We start from the raw sequence: 27,133 nt of genomic DNA on the forward strand, positions 1-27,133 counted from the left end.
AGGTACAATTATGCATTTTTGCCACCTAAAAGAAACTAACAGCTTTGTCACTGGGGTCGTACCCTAAAAAGGCAAACGTCTACCATAATAATTATCATATTTCCCAGCATGCTCTACAGCAGGTAGATTTTTTTAGATTTGTTTTTAATATCTGTGTTTTTGCATTGATTAATCTTATGCTACACATAGATAAATAACATTCCTCTTTCTCAACTATTTTTTTGCACCAGTTACTGAAATGATTGCTGCAGTTTAAAGGACTTAGGTAGTCTTCTCACAACATGGCAGTCATTCTGAATGTAGGTTGTGGGTGAATAAAATTCCCATACAACTCTGGTTTTCTCTTAATTATGCACAAGCCTGTGCAGGGGAGATTTTCTGGGGTTGTGCCCCTCTCTTTACCTTCTTTCTCTCTCTCTTCTATTTTCTTTTTGACGGACTAGGGTACAGCGCTAGTAACAGTGGCTTGACCACAGCTGGTACTGTTCCCCTAGTCCACTGACCACACCGACACCTGAAGGACTGGGGAAGAAGGAAAGGTAACTGTAGCTTGACGGAGGCCTGACCTGACTTCCTAATCCACAGATCACCCGGACCCCCACAGTGTCCAGAACCAGCATCGAACCAGCTTCCTGGGGAGGACACGATGTACTGCAGGCCTTGAGCCGAGTAAAAGCACTGCCGTGGCTAGCCTTTATAATCACTCTACCCCCTGGCCTGCAGCCCTACTCCCATGCTTATTTTTTTCTGGGATGAACCCAGGAGCGATGCAGCACTGCAATGCGGTGAGGATGACGCTATTCCCCAACATGGAGGCTGCTGAGGACCGCGCCACCAATCGCCGGGGAGCAGGAGCAGGAGCAGGAGCTGGAGCTGGAGCTGGAGCTGGAGCAAGAGCAGGAGAAGCAACAGCAACAACAGGAGCAGCAGCCAGAAACCATGACCCACCTGAAATTCAGCACGGCAGTTCTCTAGAGAGGTATGGGCTTTGTGCCGTCTGACCTGAACTGCCTGGTGAAACCCATATGGCCACAAGAAGAATTTTAAGCCAGTTTAGAGACCCCCCAGTTACAAGAACAGTTTTAGTAACAATTCTGAAGTTGCAAAGATTCAGCCCCATTTAATAGATTTAGAGCGTATCCTCTTTCTGAAACAGAATCTAAGCTAGTAACAGTACAGATTCACAATGAATGCATCCATGACTATAACATGCAAGTTTGTTTAACCCATAACAGTCTAAGCCCTGTCTAAGCCGGGGGTGTTATACTAAGCTACTGTATGTGGAATTGTTTTAAGAAGATCATACCAAGTATCATTTAGCTATATTGATTTTGAATTTTAAGTCCCCTTGAAGTATCAATCCCCCAAAAATGATACAAAAATTACCAAACAGAAAAGACCAGACAAACAACAGACCAACAACAGACCAGATCAGAAGACCACCCCAGAACCCCAACACCAGCAAACACGACTCCCAAAACCCCCTATCCCCTTTGAGAAACATCATAGAGGCCCTCATCGACCTCTGCAACGAAATTATCAAACCCGAACCTGGACCCCCCCAATAACACATCACCATGATCCTGACAATACCATCAGAACAGAAAGACTTTCTTCAGATGGATGTTCATGGTTGCCTCCCCACTAGAAAATCCATACATAGACGGCACAAGGTACGTACAGAGAACTGCCCTCACGGATGCACTCACACGGAACTCAACTTCCAACTGTTAGTGAGTGCTTCGTGGCCAAGTGGGTCTCTGGGCCCTGTTGGTTCCCTCTGTCCTCCAGCCTCCAGCGTCCAGCCTTGCCGCCGCATTGCTCTTCCAACAGCACCAAGCCACGACATATGAACATACCCTCCACCCCCCTTCTCCCTCCGTACATCTACACATATCCCTCTCACAGAACCAGGAACCATTCATCACCACACCAGAAGAGGTGTGGAGGAAGGACCAAAGATCTAGACCTACGCCTGGAGTGAGCAGGCCATAGGGGAGTACCATCACTGACCTCAGGGTCTTGGGCTTCCAAGTGTGTCTTCTCGCTTCTCTGTTTGTCCTTCCTCCTCTCTGCAGATCAAACATCTGTCCCAATTCCAGCACCAGAACCAGCACCAGACCCAGCACCAGAACACCAGACGAGGTGTGGAGGGAGAACCAAACATCTAACCTTCACTCAGAGCGAGTGGACCACAGGGGAGTGCCACCACTGACCTCTGGTTCTAGGGCTTCCTTGTGTGTCTGCTTGCTCCTCAGGTTGTCGTTCCTCCCCTCTATAGATCCAGTCCCAGCATCAGCACTGACCCAGCTCCCTGATTCCAGTACCAGCACCAGAATACCAGACGAGGCATGGAGGAGTGACCAAATATCTAACCTTCACCAAGAGCGAGCGGACCACAGGTGAGTGCCATCATTGACCTCTTGCTCCTCAGGTAGTCCTTCTTCCCCATGCAGGCCCAATTGCAGCACCAGCACCAACCCAGTCGCCGATTTCCCGTTCCAGTCCCAGCACCACTGTCGTGTAAAAAAGTAATCTACATTTAATATCTGCAATATTACAGGCAGTTAATAAATAAAAAATATAAAAAGAAAGCACCATTGACCTCTGGGTCTAGGGCTTTCTGCTTGTTCCTTGGGTTGTCCGGCCTACCCTCTACAGACCCAGATCCTGACCCAGCATCTGCAACAGCCCCAGTGTCCTGCTTCCCGGTTCCCGATTCCTGGTGCCTAATCCCAACACCAGACCCTGCATCAATCCATGTTTTCCAGTCCCGGCCCCAGCACTAGCACAGTTCCCAGTTTCCAATCCCGTTGCCAACCCTGAATACAGCAGCAGCCAACACAACTGCCACCCCATCCAACTGCTGCCAGCCCAGACCCCACCCCTTCCCCTCCCCAACAAAACGACATAGACCAGGGGTGTCAAACGTCCGGCCCGCGGGCCGGATCATGCCCGCAAACGGGTTTAATCCGGCCCGCGAGATGATTTTGTAAAGTATAAAAATGAGCTGCAATTTTTCAATAAAAGAAACTGCTGTTCCAATTGTGTCCACTGGATGGCGCAATAGCAATTGTGTTAAGCAAGCAAACTGTTTATACCGGGGCAGAGCAAATAGGTCAAGCAAGTGCAGCCAGTCCGGATGAGCTACTTTGTTTTGCCCGCGATATTTATTACGGCTTCTACTTTTAACATTATGTGCTTTGGCACCCTCATTGCCCCAATATGTCTCTGTCAAAAAAGAGAAAAGTGGACGCAGAGTGCAGTGTTCCAAGAAAAATTGTCATCCTTCTATTTATTCACGGAATTGAAAGGGAAAGCTGTATGTTTGGTGTGTTCACAGCATGTTGCAGTGCTGAAAGAATATAACCTTCGTCGCCACTATGTGAGTCTTCATGCCGACAAATATGACAACTTTCAAGGACAGCGGAGAAGAGAGAAGGTTAAATGAACTGTTGGTGGGTCTGAAGAAACAGCAGTCTGTGTTTACTCACAGCCGAGACATCAGTGACGCTGCAGTGAAAGCTAGCTACCTCATTGCTAATGAAATCGCAGTGGCTTCAAAACCATTTAGTGAGGGTGAATTTGTAAAAACATGCATGATGAAGGCAGCAGAGATTGTGTGCCCTGTAAAGCACCAGGCTTTTGCAAATATCAGCCTGACAAGAAACACAGTTGCAGACAGGATTTCCGATCTTTCAGTGGATTTGGACAGCCAGTTGAAGCAAAAAGTAAAGTCATTTATTGCGTTTTCGGTTGCAATTGATGAAAGCACGGACATTACAGATGTTGCACAACTGGCCATTTTCATCCGCGGAGTTGATGACACATTGACCGTCACCGAGGAGTTCGTGGAGATGACAGATACAACGACAGCAGCTGATATTTTCACTGCACTCGTCGGCGCGCTGGACAGGGTCGGAGTGGACTGGTCCCGCGCTGTCAGCCTGGCTACAGATGGTGCGCCCTCAATTATCGGGAAAAAAACAGCCATTGTGACAAAGTTCAGAGAGAAAGTGCAATCTGCAAATGGAGGACGTGATTTTTGGACTTTTCACTGTATTTTGCACCAGGAGGCTTTGTGTTGCAAGTCATTAAAGATGGATAACGTCATGAATAAAACAAAGCTGCGCTCAAGGCTCACGCACAAGCACTTGAATCACATCCTGAAGTTGGCTGCCACTCAGGATGTGACGCCTGATATTGATGCGCTGGTGAAAGCTAAAAGATGCCAGGTATCAGGAGTCAAATAAACTATGCAACCCCACTTAAAGTGCTGCATGAGACACCCTGATATAGTTCTGTGATCTGTGATATACTTCTGTGAATCACTGAGGCATTGTGTGTTTGTGTGTTGTTTGTCCTCAGAATTTCAAATAACTTGAGGTGTTTTATGATTAATAGTGATGTTGTGCTTTTGGACACACTGTCCTCAGGCTCCAGCTTTATGTTTATATGTTTTTATGTTGATGTGCTATTGTTTTTAATTGATTTTATTTTATTTGTATATTTAACCTATTCTTGACTCTGTGGTTCTTGCACTTGTTTGGGGAACAGGATTTCATTATTTGTATCTACATTTCTGCCTGAGAAATGACACCCTGATATAGTTCTGTGATCTGTGAAACAGTTATGTGAATCACTGAGGCATTGTGTGTTTGTGTGTTCTTTTTCTTTAGAATTTTCAAATAAACTTCAGGTGTTTTATGATTAATAGTGATGTTGTGCTTGTACTATTTTGGACACACTGTCCTCAGGCTCCAGCTTTATGTTTTATGTTGATAGTATTAAAACAAAGAAAACAATCTGAAGTTGTTGTTTTTAAGTTATATATACCATGATTTTACCGGTCCGGCCCACTTGGGAATAGATTTTCCTCCATGTGTGTCACAAACCGGGCTAGAAACTCCGGTCTCAGATGTGGAGAGCTGGGGGTACTACCCCTTAGCCACAGAGGAGGTGTTGTAGGACCCAAATGAAACACCCAAGGCAATACTCCAGGCAAGTAGATTTAATGTTCCAAAACAGGAGGCAAAACAAAACAACTCCACGAGGGGAGAAAAACAAACTAAAGATAACTTTGAACAACTTACTAGGACAGACACGGTGGGACAAAGCAGGAGACACATAGTCAGGACGCATGAGGAAGAACTAAGGCAGAGGGGAACACAGATGACCTCTAGAGGCCCGGAGACAAACAGGAGGCAGGAAGCTGACACACACGAGGAAGAACTAAGGCAGAGGGGAACACAGATGACCTCTAGAGGCCCGGAGACAAACAGGAGGCAGGAAGCTGACAGGACCCCCTCCTCTAGGAACGACTCCTGACGTTCCTTCCAGAACACCCTGGCCCCAGGGTGCGAAAATCCCGGATCAAACCTGGGTCCAGGATGTCCCTGGCTGGAACCCAGGAGCGCTCCTCCGGCCCGTAGCCCTCCCAGTCCACCAGATACTGCAGAGAGTTCTGGACCCTCCGGGAGTCCAGTATCCGGCGGACTGTGTAGGCTGGCTGGCCGTCAATGATCCTGGGAGGTGGCGGGGGTCTGCGTGGGGGGCAAAGGGAGAAGACAAGACAGGTTTAAGGAGTGAAACATGGAAAGTGGGGTTAACTCTAAGGGAGCGAGGGAGAACCAAACGATACGACACAGGGTTAACCTTTCTAGCAATGCGGAAAGGCCCGATGTATCTCTGGGAAAGCTTCCTGGATTCGACCCGGAGGGGCAGGTTCTTTGTGGCCAACCAAACTCTCTGACCAGCTCGGAAACTAGGGGCCGTCCGGGCGGTGGCGATTAGCCTGACTTTGGTATCTCTGGGAGGTCCGAAGGAGGGCACGCCTGGCCTTCTTCCAGGTCCGCCTACAGCGTTGGACAAAGCGCTGGGCCGAGGGAACACCAACTTGCGCCTCCTCCTCTGGAAACAATGGAGGGTAGTAACCGAACTGGCATTCGAAGGGGGACAATCCGGTGGCTGAGGACTGGAGGGTGTTGTGGGCATATTCAGCCCAAATGATATAGGTGGCCCAAGACGTGGGATTACTGGCCGCCATACACCGCAGGGTGGTCTCCAGATCCTGATTAATCCGTTCCGTTTGGCCATTAGACTCTGGATGGAACCCCCGACGATAGGCTGGCTGTGGCCCCAACAAGCCTGCAGAAGGCCCCCCCAAAACCGGGACGAGAATTGGGGACCTCGGTCAGAGACCACGTCCAGGGGAATACCAAATATCCGGAAGACATGGTTCATGAGGAGCTCCGCAGTCTCCTTAGCCGAGGGCAGCTTGGGCAGGGGAATAAACCGGGCAGCCTTAGAGAACCGGTCTACCACCACTAGGATGACGGTGTTGCCCTGGGATAGAGGAAGTCCCGTAACAAAGTCCAGAGAAAGGTGTGACCATGGCCTTCGAGGAACAGGTAAGGGATGGAGCAGTCCCTGGGGTCGCTGGCGTGTCGACTTTCCCTGGTTGCACACAGGGCAGGCCTCAACATAGACCTGCACGTCCTTCTTGATGGACGGCCACCAAAACCGCCGTCGGAGGAACTCCAGTGTGCGAGCACTGCCTGGATGGCATGTCAAGGGCGACTCATGACCCCACTGCAAGACGCGGCCCCGAACAGAGAGAGGAACGTACAGGCGACCGGCAGGACCACCGCCTGGATCGGGCTCCTGGACAAGAGCTTCTCGTACCCCTCTTTCTAGTTCCCACTGAAGAGGTGCGACGATCCTAGACCTCGGAATAATCGATGCCAAGGGCTTCTCTTGTAACTCGGGAGAATAGACTCGAGACAGAGCATCCGGCTTGACGTTCTTGGTGCCAGGTCGGTAAGTCAGGAGGAACTGGAATCGATTAAAGAAAAGGGACCATCGTGCTTGCCGAGGGTTCATCCGCTTAGCCTGTTGGAGATATTCCAGGTTCTTGTGGTCTGTGAGAACCTGGAAAGGGTGCTGAGCCCCCTCAAGCCAATGGCGCCACTCTTCCAATGCCAGTTTTACCGCAAGCAACTCTAGATCCCCCACGTGGTAGTTGCGCTCGGCCTCAGACAGGCGGCGAGACATGAAGGCACAAGGGTGTAATCTCCCATCCGCACCCCTCTGTGACAGGACGGCTCCCACCCCCACCTCTGAGGCGTCCACCTCCACCACGAAAGGTCTCTCTGGGTCAGGGGTCACCAGAATCGGAGCAGACGTGAAGCGGCGCTTGAGATCCTCGAAGGCCCCTGCTGCTTCCGGACCCCAGTGAATCTTGGTCCCTCCTCCCTTGGTAAGCGTCGTCAAGGGGGCTACCACCGAGCTGAAATTCTTAATGAACTTCCGATAGAAGTTAGAAAAGCCAATGAACCGTTGAACCTCCTTGACCGTGGCAGGTGTGGGCCAATCGTGGACCGCCTTGACCTTCTTGGGATCCATCTCTAGGTGCCCGGGAGTGACAATAAACCCGAGAAACTGAGTCTGAGAAACATGAAATTCACACTTCTCAGGCTTAACGTAGAGGTGATTGTCAAGGAGCCTCTGGAGAACCCTGCTAACATGCCCCTCATGCTCCTTCAGTGACCTCGAGAAGATGAGGATATCGTCCAGGTACACGAAGACGAACAGATTAAGCATATCCCGGAGAACATCATTAATCAGGGCTTGGAATACTGCGGGGGGCATTGGTGAGCCCGAACGGCATCACCCGATATTCATAGTGCCCCGTGGGCGTGTTGAACGCCGTCTTCCATTCGTCTCCTTGCCGGATCCGCACGAGATGGTAAGCATTGCGGAGATCCAGCTTAGTAAAAATGGAAGCCCCTTGAAGCAGCTCAAAAGCCGTGGCCATGAGAGGAAGGGGGTATCGATTCCGAACCGTGATCTTGTTGAGTCCCCGGTAATCAATACAAGGCCTAAGACCCCCGTCTTTCTTTTCAACAAAAAAGAAGCCCGCCCCAGCCGGGAAGTAGAGGCATAGATGAGGCCGGCTGCCAAGGACTCCTTAATGTAGGTGTCCATAGCTGCGTGCTCGGGGAGGACAAGGAAAAGATCCGACCTCTAGGAGGGCAGCACCCAGGGAGTAGATCAATGGCACAGTCATACGTGCGATGAGGCGGTAAGGAAGTAGCCCGGGCCTTGCTGAACACTGCCTTGAACCGATGGTAAACACTGGGGACTCGGGAGACGTCAACAGACTCTTGAAACTGGGTGCTAGGGGCTGAGGGACTCTGAAGCATGCAGGTGAGTTGGCAGGCGGGACCCCAGCTTAGAATGGTGCCCGTAGGCCAGTCGATCTGGGGATTATGTCTGCATAGCCAAGGGTGACCCAGGATAATAGGATACTCGGGAGAGTCAATGAGATAGAAGGTCTCCTCCTGCTGGTGTTGAGAGATGGTAAGTCGCAGGGACTGAGTCGCCTCGGTAACCTTTCCTGGTTCCAGAGGTCTGCCATCTAAGGCTGTAACTGCCTGGGGTTGAGGAAGTAGTTGGGTAGGGATCTTAAGTTCCTTAGCCAAGGTTACATCCAGGAAATCACCTGCGGCACCGGAATCGATCATAGCCTGGACCCGATGCTGGTGGCCCCCCAGGACAGAGTGGCTGGAATAGCCAGGACAGCGTTAGTAGGAGGAGCTCTAACTCTCCCCATCACAGCCCTCCTGTAGCTGGGCGGGGACAGGCGTTTCCCAAAGCTCGGGGCAAGTGGAGCGGAAGTGGCCGGCAACCCCGCAGTAGAGGCACCGACGTTCCCTCATGCGACGTTCCCTTTCGTTGGGAGAAAGCCTGGAACGGCCTAACTGCATGCTCTCCGGGGAATCCTGGAGCAGTTCAGGAGCCGGGGCAGCTCTGAATGACGGAGTCCAAACAGGAGAAACAGAGCTGCTCAGAGGAACTTGGGAATGAGACACCTGACGGCGAGCCGTTCTCCGCTCTCTTAGACGATTGTCCAGGCGGATGGCCAAGGCTATGAGGGACTCGAGATCACCAGCTGGTTCTCGGGTGGCTAACTCATCTTGAAGGGGCTCAGATAACCCTCCCTGAAAGCAGACCCTCAGCGCTTCATCATTCCATCCGCTCCTTGCTGCTATGGTCCGGAAATCAATGGCAAAATCTGCCATGCTTCGGGGCCCCCTGACGGAGAGACAGTAGGCGCTTGGAAGCCTCCCGCCCACTGACAGGATGATCGAACACCCGCTTGAACTCTTCTACAAATGCAGCGTGGGAGTCACAACAGGCCTCCTGGGACTGCCACACCGCAGAAGCCCAGGCGAGCGCCTTGTCTGAAAGAAGGGTAATGATGTAGGCAATCTTGGAACGGTATGTGGGAAAACTTGAGGGTTGGAGCTCGAAGGTGAGGGAGCATTGGGTGAGGAAACCCTGGCAAGAGCTTGGATCCCCAGAAAAGGGCTTGGGAGGTGGTAGTCGGTGCTCCGCCAACCGAGACGACCTGTCGTCACTGGGGGGTGACCTGGGGGAAGGGAGAGGACCAGGGAGGCGTTCAAAGAGCTGGCGGAGGGAACTCATCATTTCGGCCAGGAGTTGAGAATGACTAGCCATCAGCTCCTCTTGTCGGCTGAGAACGGCTTCATGGCGCTGGAAAGAAGCCTCATGTCGAGTGATCACCGCCAACAGGTCCGGGGAACTGAGTGTTTCTGGGTCCATGATTGGACTTGGTTATTCTGTCACAAACCGGGCTAGAAACTCCGGTCTCAGATGTGGAGAGCTGGGGGTACTACCCCTTAGCCACAGAGGAGGTGTTGTAGGACCCAAATGAAACACCCAAGGCAATACTCCAGGCAAGTAGATTTAATGTTCCAAAACAGGAGGCAAAACAAAACAACTCCACGAGGGGAGAAAAACAAACTAAAGATAACTTTGAACAACTTACTAGGACAGACACGGTGGGACAAAGCAGGAGACACATAGTCAGGACGCATGAGGAAGAACTAAGGCAGAGGGGAACACAGATGACCTCTAGAGGCCCGGAGACAAACAGGAGGCAGGAAGCTGACACACACGAGGAAGAACTAAGGCAGAGGGGAACACAGATGACCTCTAGAGGCCCGGAGACAAACAGGAGGCAGGAAGCTGACAATGTTGCCCCTGAGCTAAAATGAGTTTGACACCCCTGACATAGACAGACCGTCAACCACTCCGCAAGACCAACTATTCAAGCAAAAACCCCAATCTCAACATACACTGCAAAATAAAAGCAAGCAAGCAAACAAACAATCAAACAAACAATAAATAAATATGGGTTGATTTTCTCACTTCTTCCTTTGACAATTTGATTTGATCTGCCTGTTTTAGGTATGATTTGGTGACTTATTGATTGAATTGCTTATTTATTGGACAGTTTGAAGTATCTCTTAACTTCATTGATAATTTAATTCTGTGTTGACTTGAATAACCAAATAATATGACCAAAACATTCCAACTGTTGGATATCCTAACTTTGCCTGGATTCCAATAGGAATTATACGTCACTTTGCATACCAGCATAACGTGACTTGCAGGTAGGGTTACGAAATTATGAAAACTTTCTCAACGTTCCCAGGTTTCCAGAAATTTCAGTGTGAAGAGTCCTGGAAACAAGTGCATGCTAGACATGGCCTGTAAACCATGAAAGTATTAGGGTAAAGATAGGCATCAAAAAATGCCTTACAAGATATGTAACATATTGTCAAAAATAATTTCAATGATAACATCCACCTAGGAATTCACTTGGTGAAGGCCACAGGTCTGAACATCAATTCAACAACCATGTCTATGTCACTATCAAGTACAGTCATGGGTGGTAACTCTACAATTCACTCGAAAAGGCAAGGCACACTGGGAAATTATATTAGAGTCGCGGCTTAGTGGGGGCATGGCTTTCAGGTAGTTATTTTGGCCACCTGTGAGAAGTGTTGTACCAGTTTAAGTGGTCTATGGTAAAGGTAGTACTTTTTATTAGGTACAATTGGCTTTGTCACTGTGGTGGTACCCTATAAAGACAAAATGTAGCTTTTATCAAATGTAAATTTGTACCTGTGGACTGTATGTAAGAAAGGTACTATCCAGGGTATGAAATAGAGTGCAATTATGTACCTATAACTAAAGTTACAAAGGATGACCTTATACACCCCAGTGACAAGCAGTTGTACCCCTTTAAGAACTAATATAAACCTTTATTTCAGAGAGGGTACTTGTATATGCACATCAATTCAGGCACCAGTTTAAAACTCAATCTTACAGTGGAATAACACTCATTGTTTAATGTAATTATAATACAGTCCTATGAGGACTAATAGCATTACTATACTGTATATATGATTAAGGCCTATGATAGGAGAAGAATCTGAACATACCTCAGTGGATTGGCTGTGGCTATCTAACAACAAAGTGGTAGAGCTCACACAGAGAAGCTGTAAAGCTTCAATAGCAATCCAGCTCACAATGCTCTGTGAGAAATGCTTTGATTGGCACCAGTCTTGAAGAAAGCGGCCCCTGAGTACATCCTTACACTCATCCATTCCAATCAATTACAGAAGAATGTTACTTACTGCAATGGAACTGTTGAACAGTCAATGACTTATTAATGAATTAATTGTTTGTTGTTGTCTCTATCTGTCTCTTTAGGGTGGCAGGTAGCCTAGCGGTTAAAGCGTTGGGCCAGTAACCGAAAGATTGCTAGTTTGAATTCCTGAGCCGACAAGGTGAAAAATCTGTCAGCCTGTACTTGAGCAAGGCATGTAGCCCTTTCCTGCAGTCAAGTGGCCTGATGGGTGGAATGTTATTCATATTTTTCCTAATTAATATACATAATATTGTTTAAACCTGCAGGGTTCCCTGTCAATAAAGGCTGATCCCACACTCTCCGAGGGTGTCTTTTTCACACTTGTACAAGTTACACACTTGTACATGTGTGAAACCGGAGAAATATAAGACACTTGCAAGTATCTTCACTGACATTTTCAACATGTCCCTGACTGAGTCTGTAATACCAACATGTTTCAAGCAGACTACCATAGTCCCTGTGCCCAAGAACACTAAGGTAACCTGCCTAAATGACTACAGACCCGTAGCACTCACGTCTGTAGCCATGAAGTGCTTTGAAAGGCTGGTCATTGCTCACATCAACACCATTATCCCAGAAACCCTAGACCCACTCCAATTTGCATACCGCCCCAACAGATCCACAGATGATGCAATCTCCATTGCACTCCACAATGCCCTTTCCCACCTGAACAAAAGGAACACCTAGATGACAATGCTATTCATTGACTACAGCACAGCGTTCAAAACCATAGTGCCCTCAAAGCTCATCACTAAGCTAAGGACCCTGGGTCTAAACACCTCCCTCTGTAACTGGATCATGGACTTCCTGACGGGCCGCACCCAGGTGGTAAGGGTAGGTAACAACACATCTGCCAATCTGATCTTTAACACTGGGGTCCCTCAAGGGTGCTTGCTCAGTCCCCTCCTGTACTCCCTGTTCACCCATGCCTGCATGGCCAGGCACGACTCCAACACCATCATTAAGTTTGCTGACGACACAACAGTGGTAGGCCTGATCACCGACAGCGATGAGACAGCCTATAGGGAGGAGGTCAGAATCCTGGCCGTGTGGTGCCAGGATAACAACCTCTCCCTCAACGTGATCAAGACAAAGGAGATGATTGTGGACTATAGGAAAAGGAAGACCGAGCACGCCCCCAATCTCATTGACGGGGCTGTAGTGGAGCAGGTTGAGAGCTTCAAGTTCCTTTGTGTCCACATCACCAACAAACTATCATGGTCCAAACACACCAAGACAGTCGTGAAGAGGGCACGACAAAGCCTATTCCGCCTCAGGAGACTGAAAATATTTTGCATGGGTCCTCAGATCCTCAAAAAGTTATACAGCTGCACCATCGAGAGCATCTTGACTGGTTGCATCACTGCCTGGTATGGCAACTGCTCGGTGTCCGACCGCAAGGCACTACAGAGGGTAGTGCGTACGGCCCAGTACATCACTGGGGCCAAGCTTCCTGCCATCCAGGACCTCTATACCAGGCGGTGTCAGAGGAAGGCCCTAAAAATTGTCAAAGACTCCAGCCACCCTAGTCATAGACTGTTCTCTCTGCTACCGCACGGCAAGCGGTACCGGAGCGCCAAGTCTAGGTCCAAAAGGCTTCTTAACAGCTTCTACCCCCAAGCCATAAGACTCCTGAACAGCTAATCAAATGGCTACCCGAACTATTTGCATTTCACTGTTGTATTTGGCGCATGTGACGAATAACATTAGATCTGATTTGATTTGATTTGATGTCTGTCTGTCTCTCTTTCATTCTCTCTCAATCTTGGCCGTGACATCACTCTCAGGGGGAGTGGGATATGCAAAAAAAAATCATAATAATCAATTTCACACTTGGACAGGTTTCACATTTGTAGATGTGTGAAACAGGACAAAACAAGCATGTCTGTCTGTCTCTCATTCTCTCTCAAGCTAAGCTAAACATTGACTAGACATTTATTGACACACATCCAACAGTGCAGAACCATTTATTGAAGGTACTAGAGAAAAGACCCACATTGTATTGAAAAGACTCTCAGTACATCTGAATATCTTCCACCCCTGCAATCTCAGAGAGGAAATGGTCTTGATAATTGAGCGAGAAGTCAGAGGAATCCATTGCCAGATAGCTTCCAATCTGCACCCAGTCAAAGAGAGAAGTGTCAGCTTTTTCACCCACTGAGTGATTTGGACTGCCATCGATGGAAATTGATGAGTGCCTTAGAGATTTATGATGCTTTCCCCAGCACATTAAATATAGACTTTCTAACATGCACTGAGAACCCCTTTTGAAAATGTAATCTTGCAGTGAAGTTGCAAATAAATAGTTGTAGACAGGCAGGTGCAACACATCATACATTTACAGCAGTGAGATATCGAGGACTCCACACTATAAAAAATGTCCTGTAATTTTTATAGTAAATTACTTTATATTTACTTGACAAGGATTTTTGATTTCAAAAATACATTATGGTACTGAAGTCTGGTACTGAATTACAGTAAATTACTGGCAGCACAGTAGCCTGTTATTTACTGTGGATTTATAGGACAACATTTTTAGATTTCAAAAATATGGTATGGTACTGTATTCTGCGGGGTACAGAAATCACACTAACGGTGCAACAAATATAGCGTCTTTCAAGGCACACCTCAAAATATGTTCCCTGCCCACAACATTTCCCTGGCAACAAAATGTTGCAGTAAAGTAATACAGTAATTTACTGTAAAACTGCTGTAATTTTACAGCAGTGTAGTGGAATGCAGTTGAGCTCCCACAATGCATTGCATTGCTCTTTACAGTACTGTACTGTAATATTGAATTACAGTAGCTAACTGTACATTATTTGCTGTATATGGACAGCAATCTTTTTGTGTAGTCTTTCTCAGTCCTTCTCAGTCCTCTGCTGCTGAATGTAATATATGATGTTCAGTTTATAAAGCCTTAATGCCTTCATACATAAATGGGTTACAAAGCATGTATAAAAGTATGTAATGCTTTATAAAGCGTTCATAAATGCAGCATAACTGTGTGACATAATCACCAATGTCAAATGTGACATAACCCACTATGTCGAATATGATATTAACATGTGCTTTATAAAGGGTGACATGTTGTGCTGAAGGATGGCTAAAGTGATGTCATGTTAGTCACATTACACCTAATCTCATTCCCAGACACTTCCGCCCAAATGCACGGAAGATCTGGTGAACCAACGCATCAGACTTGGCTTTCAGTTAGGGTTAGGTTTAAAATCACATTTTAAGAAGATAAATTATGGAAATGGGCAAGGTTTAGCCATAATTATTACTTTTTGACTGTGTTAAGTAGTGATGATGACAAATACTTTACTCAGTAAGTTCACTCCTATAGAATTCTATGGTCACTCCCACTAAGGCCAACTTTGAATGGTTGCTATCGCAGGCTTATGTGCTGTGTGTGCAATAGCCTGGGGACGACATTACACCAAGAAACACTTACCTTGATGAAAGCCCCCAACCTAAAGAAATTGAAAGGGTCTTTCTTCTGGAACCAAGTTACATGTTCCTCAGTACACAAACATGCACACAACCAAAATGAGCCATACTGCGCGGTGCTGGGCCCAGTCAGGTCTTTGACACATTCACCCACTCTCCCACTGAAAGATCAGCCACAAAATGTTGGCACCATTGTAACAGGTTGTAATCAACCCCTGGTCTCCAGCATGGGAACAGAAGAGGAATACCTGGTGCGGTAGTCTCAGGTTGGACTACTCCAAATCATCTTGGTTCTGACAAACACACACAAATGCAACCTTTGCAGGTCCATCAACCCATTGAAATACCACTCACACCCTACAGGAACCTGTGGATTATGAGAGAATCTTCATAAATCAGCAAAACTTTAATTATTAGTTTAAAGTGAGACACCTTCGGTCATTCATAACACATCCATAAAGACTCTATGTCGCACGACGCTGTACTTAATTTAAAGTCAGACCCTCTCTGGTAATTTATAACACATACATAAATGCCTTGTATCATATGATGCTGCACTTACTATGAAGTCAGACCCACTTGGTAATTTACAGTGCATTCAGAAAATATTCAGACCCTTCCCTTTAAAAAAAAAAAATTAAGTTACAGCCTTGTTATAAAATGGATATTTTTTTTTAATCATCAGCAATCTACACACAATACCCCATTATGATGAAGCGAAAACAGGTTTTTGTTGCAAATTTGTTAAAAACAGAAATACCTTATTTACATAGGTATTCAGACCCTTTGCTATGAGACTCGAAATTGAGTTCAGCTGCATCCTATTTCCATTGCTCATCCTTGAGATGTTTCTACAACTTGATTGGAGTCCACCTGTGGTAAAATCAATTGATTGGAAACACCTGTCTATATAAGGTCCCACAGTTTACAGTGCACTTAAGAGCAAAAACCAAGCCATAACGTAAAGTGAGACCCATTTGGTAATTTATAACGCATACATAAATGCCTTGTATCATACGACGCTGTACTTACGATAATGTCAGACACATTTGGTCATTCATAATACATACATAAATGCATTGTATCATATGACGCTGTACTTACTATGAAGTCAGAAACCTTTGGTCAGACATAACACATACACTACCAGTCAAAGGTTTGGACACACCTACTCATTCCAGGGTTCTTCTCTATTTTTTACTATTTTCTACATTGTAGAATAATAGTGAAGACTTCAAAACTATGAAATAACACATATGGAATCATGTAGTAACCACAAACATTTTGAACAAATCAAGATATATTTCATATTTGACCAAGTCCATATTATGGCAAGAACAGCTCAAATAAGAAAAGAAAAAACAACAGTCCATCATTACTTTAAGACATGAAGGTCAGTCAATACGGAACAATTCAAAAACTTTGAAAGTTTCTTCAAGTGCAGTCGCAAAAACCATCAAGCGCTATGATGAAACTGGCTCTCATGAGGACCACCACAGGAATGGAAGACTCAGAGTTACCTCTGCTGTAGAGGATAAGTTCATTAGAGTTACCAGCCTCAGAAATTGCAGCCCAAATAAATGCTTCACAGAGTTCAAGTAACAGACGCATCGCAACATCGACTGTTCAGAGGGGACAGTGTGAATCAGGCCTTCATGGTCGAATTTCTGCAAAGAAACCACTACTAAAGGAATCCAATAAGAATAAGAGACCTGCTTGGGCCAAGAAACACGAGCAATGGACATTAGACTGGTGGAAATTTGTCCTTTGGTCTGGAGCCCAAATTTGAGATGTTTGGTTCAAACCGTCGTGTCTTTGTGAGAAAAGGTGTGGGTGAACGGATGATCTCCGCATGTGTAGTTCCCGCCGTAAAGCATGGAGGAGGAGGTTATGGTATGGGGGTGCGTTGCTGGTGACACTGTCTGTGATTTATTTAGAATTCAAGGCACACTTAACCAGCATGGCTACCACAGCATTCTGCAGCGATATGCCATCACATCTGGTTTGGGCTTAGTAAGACTATCATTTGTTTTTCAACAGGACAATGACCGAACACACCTCCAGGCTGTGTAAGGGCTATTTCACCAAGAAGGAGAGTGATGGAGTGCTGCATCAGATGACCTGGCCTCCACAATCCCCCGACCTCAATCCAATTGAGATGTTTTGGGATGAGTCGGACGGCCCAGTGAAGGAAAAGCAGCTAACAAGTGCTCAGAATATGTGGGAACTCCTTCAAGACTGTTGGAAAAGCTTTCCAGGAGAAGCTGGTTGAGAGAATGCCAAGAGTGTGCAAAGCTGTCATCAAGGCAAAGGGTGGCTATTTGAAGGATCTCAAATATAAAATAAATTTAGATTTGTTTAACACTTTTTGGGTTACTACATGATTCCATATGTGTTATTTCATAGTTTTGATGTCTTCACTATTATTCTACAATGTAAAGAATAGTACAAATAGAGAAAAACCCTGGAATGAGTAGGTGTGTCCAAACATTTGACTGGTACTGTATATAAAGGCTTAATGTATTAATACTTAGGGAATTATCACTGACAGCTAAAGCAAATTAACATTAAAGACATGTTTAAACCATACATTTCCTTTTATTTGTACATTTTGAAAACAAATCAAATACAAGACGTTTCTCAAATTCAAGCAATGCAGTTCCATTGAACATTACACAGGGCTGTGAATAGTGTAGCTTGTCCCTGAGGTGGTGGATGAATGGTTCTTGACTCTTACTGCTAGAGATACTGCATGTTGGTTGCAACCTTAAAAGTAACAACAAAGAAAGTTAGCAACTCTGTTAGCAAATGCCTTTGTCCCACCATCTGGATAAGGGCATTTCTGTGCTCTGCCAGATATTCTAAATGGGAAACTCCATTCAATTTGTGTTATTATATTTCTCTTTCATTTACATATCTCATGACGTGACTATGAGATGTGGCTGTATCTAGGGGGATTTGTATTTAGCTGAGTGAATCACTGTATATGGAATACATATTGGCTTAGAGCAAGAACTATTCTGGGTGCCGCAGTAAAGGTATTGTAGGGAATACTCAGTAGGGTCTGTAGAATGTTTATACAGTATGGTGTCATTTCATTGGGCTCTGAATAATGCAGAGTGTTGCTGGCCTTTCATTCCATTGGCGGCCGAATCACATCACATGTGCACTTACTGCACTACAGAAAACCCACTAACCAAACAACAGTGCAGGGCATGCTCACTGAAAATACACAAAATAAATCTACGTATTTTTCTATTTTTGTCCCAGACCTCAAAAGTAATCTCCTGATGTGGTTTAAGCATTGTTGTGAACACAGAAAATCCAATTTTATTGCTTTTCTATTAAAAAGGTGTACATAAAACTGGGGTAAACCAGACAAAAATTTGGAAATCAGAAACCTGGAAAAACTAAACGAAGAAAACATAATTTGGGGAGGCAAAACATAAATTGCAGATTTTAAAAAGCCCTACTAGTGATGTGGCGGTCATGACATTTTTCAAGCCGGTGATTGTCAAGCAAATAACTGCAGGTCTCACGGTAATTGATCGTTAATTAACATAAACACATGTAGCATCTCCTGGCTTCCATGCATAGCCTACAAGCCACTGATGCAGACCTTTGGAACAGTCTAATAAATCCATGTTATATAGCCTGCACCATCACAATACATCCATTATTTATTTTAGACAGGTCTAAAGAAACATTACTTGAAGAAAATGTAGTATATTTCAGAAGAACAGAATAGCATACTCTCAGTTGCGTCGAAGGAGATGGCTGCCGTTTTACGGGCTCCTAACCAATTGTGCTATTGTGTGTGTTTTTTCGCGTTATTTGTAACTTATTTTGTACATAATGTTTCTGCCACCGTCTCTTATGACCGAAAATAGCTTCTGGATATCAGGACAGCGATTACTCACCTCGTACTGGATCAAGATTTTTTCTTTAACGAGTCAGACGCGAGGGATTTTCTTCAGACACCCGACAAGCCCAAATCCCCGTCATTCGCATGAGTAAGAGACAGAGATATCGGGGACGTAGGTCGGGGTGCCTTGTAAGGATCCGACGGCGAGTGCGGAATCCGCCTCTACCATCAGTCCTATTAGCCAACGTACAATCATTGGATAACAAAATAGACGAACTAAGATCACGGATATCCTACCAACGGGACATTAAAAACTGTAATATCTTATGTTTCATAGAGTCGTGGCTGAACGACGACATGGATAACATACAGCTGGCAGGATATACGCTGCATCGGAAAGATAGAACAGCTGCCTCCGGTAAGACAAGGGATGGCGATCTGTGTATATTTGTAAACAACAGCTGGTACACGAAATCTAATATTAAGGAAGTCTCAAGGTTTTGCTCGCCTGAGGTAAGCTGTAGACCACAATTTTACCAAGACAGTTTTCATCTATATTTTTCGTAGCTGTCTATTTACCACCACAAACTGATGCTGGCACTAAGACCACAATCAATGAGCTGTACAAGGACATAAGCAAACAGGAAAACGCTCATCCAGAGGCGGTGCTCCTAGTGGCCGGGGAATTTAATGCAGGAAAACTTAAATATGTTTTACCTAATTCCTACCAGCATGTTAAATGTGCAACCAGAGGGAGAAAAAAAAACTCTAGACCACCTTTACTCCACACATAGAGACTCGTACAAATCTCTCCCTTGCCCTCCATTTGGCAAATCTGACCATAACTCTATCCACCTAATTCCTGCAAAAACTAAAGCAGGAAGCACCAGTGACTCAGTCAATAAAGAAGTGGTCAGATGACGCGGCTGCTGAGCTACAGTACTGTTTTGCTTGCACAGACTAGAATATGTTCCGGGATTCTTCCAATGGCATTGAGGAGTACACCACATCAATGACTGGCTTCATCAATAAGTGCATCAATGACATTGTCCCAACAGTGACCGTACGTACATACCCCAACCAGAAGCCATGGATTACAGGCAACATCCACACTGAGCTAAAGCATAGAGCTGCCGCTTTCAAGGAGCGGGACTCTAACCCGGACACTTATAAGAAATCCACTATGCCCTCCGACGAACCATCAAACAGGCAAAACGTCAATACAGGACTAAGATTGAATCGTACTACACCGGCTCCGATGTTCGTCGGACGTGGCAGGGCTTGCAAACTATTACAGACTACAAAGGGAAGCACAGCCACGAGCTGCCCAGTGACACGAGCCTACCAGACGAGCTAAAATACTTCTATGCTCGCTTCGAGGCAAGCAACACTGAAGCATGCATGAGAGCATCAGCTGTTCCGGATGATTGTGTGATCACGCTCTCCGTAGCCGATGTGAGTAAGACCTTTAAACAGGTCAACATTCACAAGGCCGGAGGGCAAGATGGATTACCAGGACGTGTACTCCGAGCATGTGCTGACCAACTGCCAAGTCTCTTTACTGACATTTTCAACATGTCCCTGACTGAGTCTGTAATACCAACATGTTTCAAGAAGACCACCATAGTCCCTGTGCCCAAGAACAATAAGGTAACCTGCCTAAATGACTACCGACCTGTAGCACTCACATCTTTAGCCATTAAGTGCTTTGAAAGGCTGGTCATTGCTCACATCAACACCATTATCCCAGAAACCCTAGACCCACTCCAATTTCCATACCACCCGAACAGATCCACAGAGGATGCAATCTCTATTGCACTCCACACTGCCCTTTCCCACCTGGACAAAAATAACACCTACATGATAATGCAATTAATTGACTACATCTCAGGGTTCAAAACCATAGTGCCCTCAAAGCTCATCACTAAGCTAATGATCCTGGTACTAAACACCTCCCTCTGCAACTGGATCATGAATTTCCTGACGGGCCGCCACCAGGTGGTAAGGTTAGGTAACAACACATCTGCCACGCTGATCCTCAACACGAGGGCCCCTCAGGGGTGCGTGGTCAGTCCCCTCCTGTACTCCCTGTTCACCATGACTGCATGGCCAGGCACAACTCCTACACCATCATTAAGTTTGCTGACGACACAACTGTCGTAGGCCTGATCACCGACAACGATGAGACAGCCTATAGGAAGGAGGTCAGAGACCTGGCCGTGTGGTGCCAGGATAACAACCTCTCCATCAACGTGATCAAGAAAACAGATGATTGTGGACTACAGGAAAAAGAAGAGGACCGAGCACGCCCCCATTGACGGGGCTGTAGTGGAGCAGGTTGAGAGCTTCTAGTTCCTTTGAGTCCACATCACCAACAAACTATCATGGTCCAAACACACCAAGACAGTCGTGAATAGGGCACAACAATGCCTATTCCCCATCAGGAGACTGAAAAGATTTGGCATGGGTCCTCAGATCCTCAAAATGTCATACAGCTGCACCATCGAGAGCATCCTGACTGGTTGAATCACTGCCTGGTGTTGCAACTGCTCTGCGTCCGACAGCAAGGCACTACAAAGGGTAGTGCGTACGGCCCAGTACATCACTAGGGCCAAGCTTCATGCAACCCAGGACCTCTATACTTGTTTCCCGAGTGGTGCAGTGGTCTAAGGCACTGCATCGCAGTGTTAGCTGTGCCACTAGAGATCCTGGTTTGAGTCCAGGCTCTGCCGCAGCCGGCCTCTACCGGGAGACCCATGGGCGGCGCACAATTGGTCCAGTGTCGTCCAAGGTAGGGGAGGGTTTGGCCGGCAGGGATGTGTGTTTGTTTCCCACGGGGGGCCAGTATGAAAAAAATAACACTAACAAAAAAGCAGTACCATATCGCCAAGTCTAGGTCCAAAAGGCTTCTTAACAGCTTCTATCTCCAAGCCATGAAAATATTGGGCTATATGTTTTGATTTTTAAAACATTTAAAGACTGCATGAATCGACTATAATGCAGATTTGAAAACAGTCGCATGAAAGGCATGAGGTCTGCTTAGTTTTTTGCGCAAGCTGTACACACTTCATCAGTCTCTCTCATTTACAATTTGACAAGCACTTGATAATGCCTCGAATTTCCTGACTGCATCCCCTTTGTGTGGCTGTAATGCCCCCTAAAAAAATCCATGCCTTTTGCGGCCAGTGTCCTTTGTGCCCTTGGGCTGAATATCTACTATCACCCATTGTACAGAAGTTGACCTATTCTATTCTTTGCTAGATATAAATATTCCAAACATAGTCTGGGACAGTTGTGGGACGCAATAGATCCCAAATTAATACAACAGTTGAGAACTTGTTCTCACCTGGTTAAATAAAGGTGAAAAAAATAAAAATAAACTATTTTAAGTAATGAGCCTGAAGCAACAGATCAGAACGTTTAGCTTAAAATGATAAACTATTAGGCTATTTCTTCTCATTATACTGTGCATTCGGAAAGTATTCAGACCCCTTGACTTTTTCCACATTTTGTTACGTTACAGCCTTATTCTAAAATGAATTAAATATTTTTTATCCCTCATCAATCTACACATAATACCCCATAATGACAAAGCAAAAACAGGTTTTTAGATTTCTTTGCAAATTTATTAAAAATAAAAAAACGGAAATATCACATTTACATAAGCATTCAGAAACTTTACTCAGTACTTTGATGAAGCGCCTTTGGCAGCAATTACAGCCTTGAGTCTTCTTGAGTATGACGCTACAAGCTTGGCACACCTGTATTTGGGGACTTCATCCCATTTACAACGGGCTCTACACCCGTTGTAAAGCGGATTAATGTGCTTCATTTTAAGAAGTTATTTGTCCACTTTAATTGTGATACAAACCTTATCAGAACATATAGGCCTATGGGCTAGGCTACATGAGGTGTGTGACTATGATTTGAAAAAGTCGCAAAAAAAGGCATGGCTGTTTCTTGCCTTAAGCTTGTCATCATTCACAAGTGATAATATATGATTCACAAGTAATAGGCTAATATTGTCACAATCATTACTTTTGGGGATTACATTTAGGGAGGAGAGCGAGAAGGGGGAGGAGGATCTAAATGTAAGCCCCAAAAGTAATGATTTATCATTAGAGGGCATAAACAATACCTAGTAATGCTGCATACAATCCTTTGCATGAACTGCCTATCTTGTTACACATATTATTTGTTAATTATGAAAATAAATATTTTTTAGTAGCTATATATAATGCAAATCGAGGTGAGGGCGATGGAAATGTTTTGGGCGGTTGATCTGTTTCTGTTCTGTGGGTGGCACCGTGTGCTCTTTTCGAAGGATGATCCGGGGGAACGGGGGTGGTCTGCCGGTCACTGGGATGACAACCCAACTTGGGATGGGGAGGGATTTTAGCGGGTGGAATAGTGGGGAACAATTAGAGGTTTACTTAGTAGCAATGCAAATATCATGGTACAGCTGTTTGGACACTCAATCACTATGGTACTTTTTAATGGTGAGTTTACAAACATATATTATGATGAATAGATTTGAAACTTGTATCTCATTATGGTAAATGGTGAAATAAGTATAGCCAGTTATAATTTTAATGGCTTAGCAGATAATAAGAAAAGACGATCAGTATTTACCTGGTTAAAAGGTAAGGAATATAATATCTATTGTTTAGGAAACTCATTCAACAAACTCATTCAACAATTTTAGATGAAGTTGTGTGGAAAAAGGACTGGGGGGCGAAATATATTTCTCCCATGGGCAAAGAAATTAAAAAGGGGTGATGATATTAATTAACGGTAATTTTGATCTGAATGTGCAAATTGTCCAAACAGATCCTCAAGGTAGATGGATGATTTTAAATATGTTATTGGACCATAAACAGATATGTCTCATTAACCTATACGGTCCAAATAATAATGATCCACACTTCTTTGAAAATATATATAATAATTTATCAACTCTACTAGCAATACAAGACTCTATTATTATGGTGGGAGATTATAATATGGTTTTAAATACCTCTATGGACCGTAAACGAAATCACACTACAAACTATCACCCGAATGCCATGGATATATTGGAACTAGTGGATATATGGAGGCTTAAATATCCTGACCTAGTGAGATATACATGTCGGGGGCTCAATCAATCTAGTCGTCTTGACTACTTTCTTATTTCACTCTCTCTGGCACCCAAAGTTTAAAAAGTGTTGATAGGGGACAGAATGCGGTCAGACCATCAAATAATTGGCATACATATTACTCTTACAGAATTTCCACGTGGGCGAGGATATTGGAAATGTAATCAAAGCCTAGGACAGAATCATTTATAACTGACTTTTTCCTGACATAACATAGGTACAGCAGATCCCCTTATTGTATGGGACACTTAAATTAAATGTGCATTTAGAGACCATGCAACTCAATACTCATCTCTAAAACAAAAGCAATTTAGGTCGAAAGAGTCCATATTAACAAAGGAAATGGAAGGACTAACAGTCCAGATAGATAGCAATAATGACTGTACCATAGAGGCTCAGAATAAGTTAGAGGAAAAACAAAAATAAATGGAGAAACTTATTCAAATCAAATCAAATCAAATTTGCCACATGCGCCGAATACAACAGGTGTAGACATTACAGTGAAATGCTTACTTACAAGCCCTTAACCAACAATGCATTTTTTTAAGAAACATTTTTTAAAAAGTGTTAAGTAATTGTTTATTTTTATTTAATAACTAAAGAGCAGCAGTAAAATTAAATAACAGTAGGGAGGCTATATGCAGGGGGGTACCGGTGCAGAGTCAATGTGCGGAGCCACCGGCTAGTCAAGGTAATTGAGGTAATATGTACATGTGGGCAGAGTTAAAGTGACTATGCATAAATAATAAACAGAGTAGCAGCAGCGTAAAAGAAGGGGGTGGGGGTGGGGGGGGCAGTGCAAATAGTCTGGGTAGCAATGATTAGCTGTTCAGGAGTCTTATGGCTTGGGGGTAGAAGCTGTTGAGAAGCCTTTTAGACCTAGACTTGGCGCTCCGGTACTGCTTGCCATGCGGTAGCAGAGAGAACAATCTATGACTAGGGAGGCTGGAGTCTTTGACAATTTTGAGGACCTTCCTCTGACACCGCCTGCTTTAGAGGTCCTGGATGGCAGGAAGTTTGGCCCCAGTGATGTACTGGGCCGTAGGCACTACCCTCTGTAGTGCCTTGCGGTCGGAGGCCGAGCAGTTGCCATACCAGTCAGGATGCTCTCGATGGTGCAGCTGTATAACTTTTTGAGGATCTGAGGACCCATGCCAAATCTTTTAAGTCTCCTGAGGGGGAATAGGCTTTGTCGTGCCCTCTTCACGACTGTCTTGGTGTGTTTGGACCATGAGAGTTTGTTGGTGATGTGCACACCAAGGAACTTGAAGCTCTCAACCTGTTCCACTACAGCCCCATCGATGAGAATGGGGGCGTGCTCAGTCCTCTTTTTTTTTCCTCTAGTCCACAATCATCTCCTTTGTCTTGATCACGTTGAGGGAGAGGTTGTTATCCTGGCACCACACGGCCAGGTCTCGGACCTCCTCCCTATAGGCTGTCTCATCATTGTCGGTGATCAGGCCTACCACTGTTGTGTCGTCAGCAAACTTAATGATGGTGTTGGAGTCGTGCCTGGCCATGCAGTCATGGGTGAACAGGGAGTACAGGAGGAGACTGAGCACGCACCCCTAAGGGGCTCCAGTGTTAAAGATCAGGGTGACAGATGTGTTGTTACCTACACTTACTACCTGGGTGCGGCCCGTCAGGAAGTCCAGGATCCAGTTGCAGAGGGAGGTGTTTAGTCCCAGGATCCTTAGCTTAGTGATGAGCTTTGAGGGCTCTATGGTGTTGAACGCTGAGCAGTAGTCAATGAACAGCATTCTCACGTAGGTGTTTCTCTTGTCCTGGTGGGACAGGGCAGTGTGGAGTGCAATAGAGATTGCTTCATATGTGGATCTGTTGAGGCGGTATGCAAATTGGAGTGGGTCTAGGGTTTCTGGGATAATGGTGTTGATGTGAGCCATGACAAGCCTTTCAAAGCACTTCATGGCTACAGACGTGAGTGCTACGGGTCGGTAGTCGTTTAGGCAGGTTATCGTAGTGTTCTTGGGCACAGGGACTATGGTGGTCTGCTTGAAACATGTTGGTATTACAGACTCAGTCAGGGACATGTTGAAAATGTCAGTGAAGACACTTGCCAGTTGGTCAGCACATGCTCGGTGTATACGTCCTGGTAAACCGTCTCTATGTGAATGTTGACCTGCTTAAAAGTCTTACTCACATCGGCTACGGAGAGCATGATCACATAGTCATCCAGAACAGCTGGTGCTCTCATGCATGCTTCAGTGTTGCTTGCCTCGAAGCGAGCATAGAAGTGATTTCACTCGTCTGGTAGGCTTGTGTCACTGGGCAGCTCGCGGCTGTGCTTCCTTTTGTAGTCTGTAATAGTGTTCAAGCCCTGCCACATCCGACGTGTGTCAGAGCCGGTGTAGTACTATTCAATCTTAGTCCGGTATTGACTCTTTGCCTGTTTGATGGTTCGTCGGAGGGCATAGCGGGATTTCTTATAAGCGTCCGGTTTAGAGTCCCGCTCCTTGAAAGCGGCAGCTCTACTCTTTAGCTCAGTGCGGCTGTTGCCTGTAATCCATGGCTTCTGGTTGGGGTATGTACGTACGGTCACTGTGGGGACGACGTCATCGATGCACTTATTGATGAAGCCAGTGACTGATGTGGTGTACTCCTCAATGCTACCTGAAGAATCCCGGAACATATTCCAGTCTGTGCTAGCAAAACAGTCCTGTAGCTTAGCAGCCGCGTAATCTGACCACTTTTTTATTAACCGAGTCACTGGTGCTTCCGGCTTTAGCTTTTGCTTATAAGCAGGAATGAGGAGGATAGAGTTATGGTCAGATTTGCCAAATGGAGGGCGAGGGAGAGCTTTGTATACATCTCTCTGTGTGGAGTAAAGGTGGTCTAGAGTTTTTTTCCCCCTCTGGTTGCACATTTAACATGCTGGTAGAAATTAGGTAGAACGGATTTAGGTTTCCCTGCGTTAAAGTCCCCGGCCACTAGGAGCGCTGCATCTGGATGAGCGTTTTCCTGTTTACTTATTGCCTTATACAGTTCATTGAGTGCAATCTTAACGCCAGCATCGGTGTGTTGTGGTAGATAGACAGCTACGAAAAATATAGATGAAAAGCATCTTGGTAAATAGTATGGTCTACATCTTAGAACGATCATGTGTAATATATTATCAAAATAAAGCGAACTGGA

The sequence above is a fragment of the Coregonus clupeaformis genome, chromosome 34 (assembly GCF_020615455.1).
Source record: "Coregonus clupeaformis isolate EN_2021a chromosome 34, ASM2061545v1, whole genome shotgun sequence".
In the NCBI taxonomy this organism is placed as follows: Eukaryota; Metazoa; Chordata; class Actinopteri; order Salmoniformes; family Salmonidae; genus Coregonus; species Coregonus clupeaformis.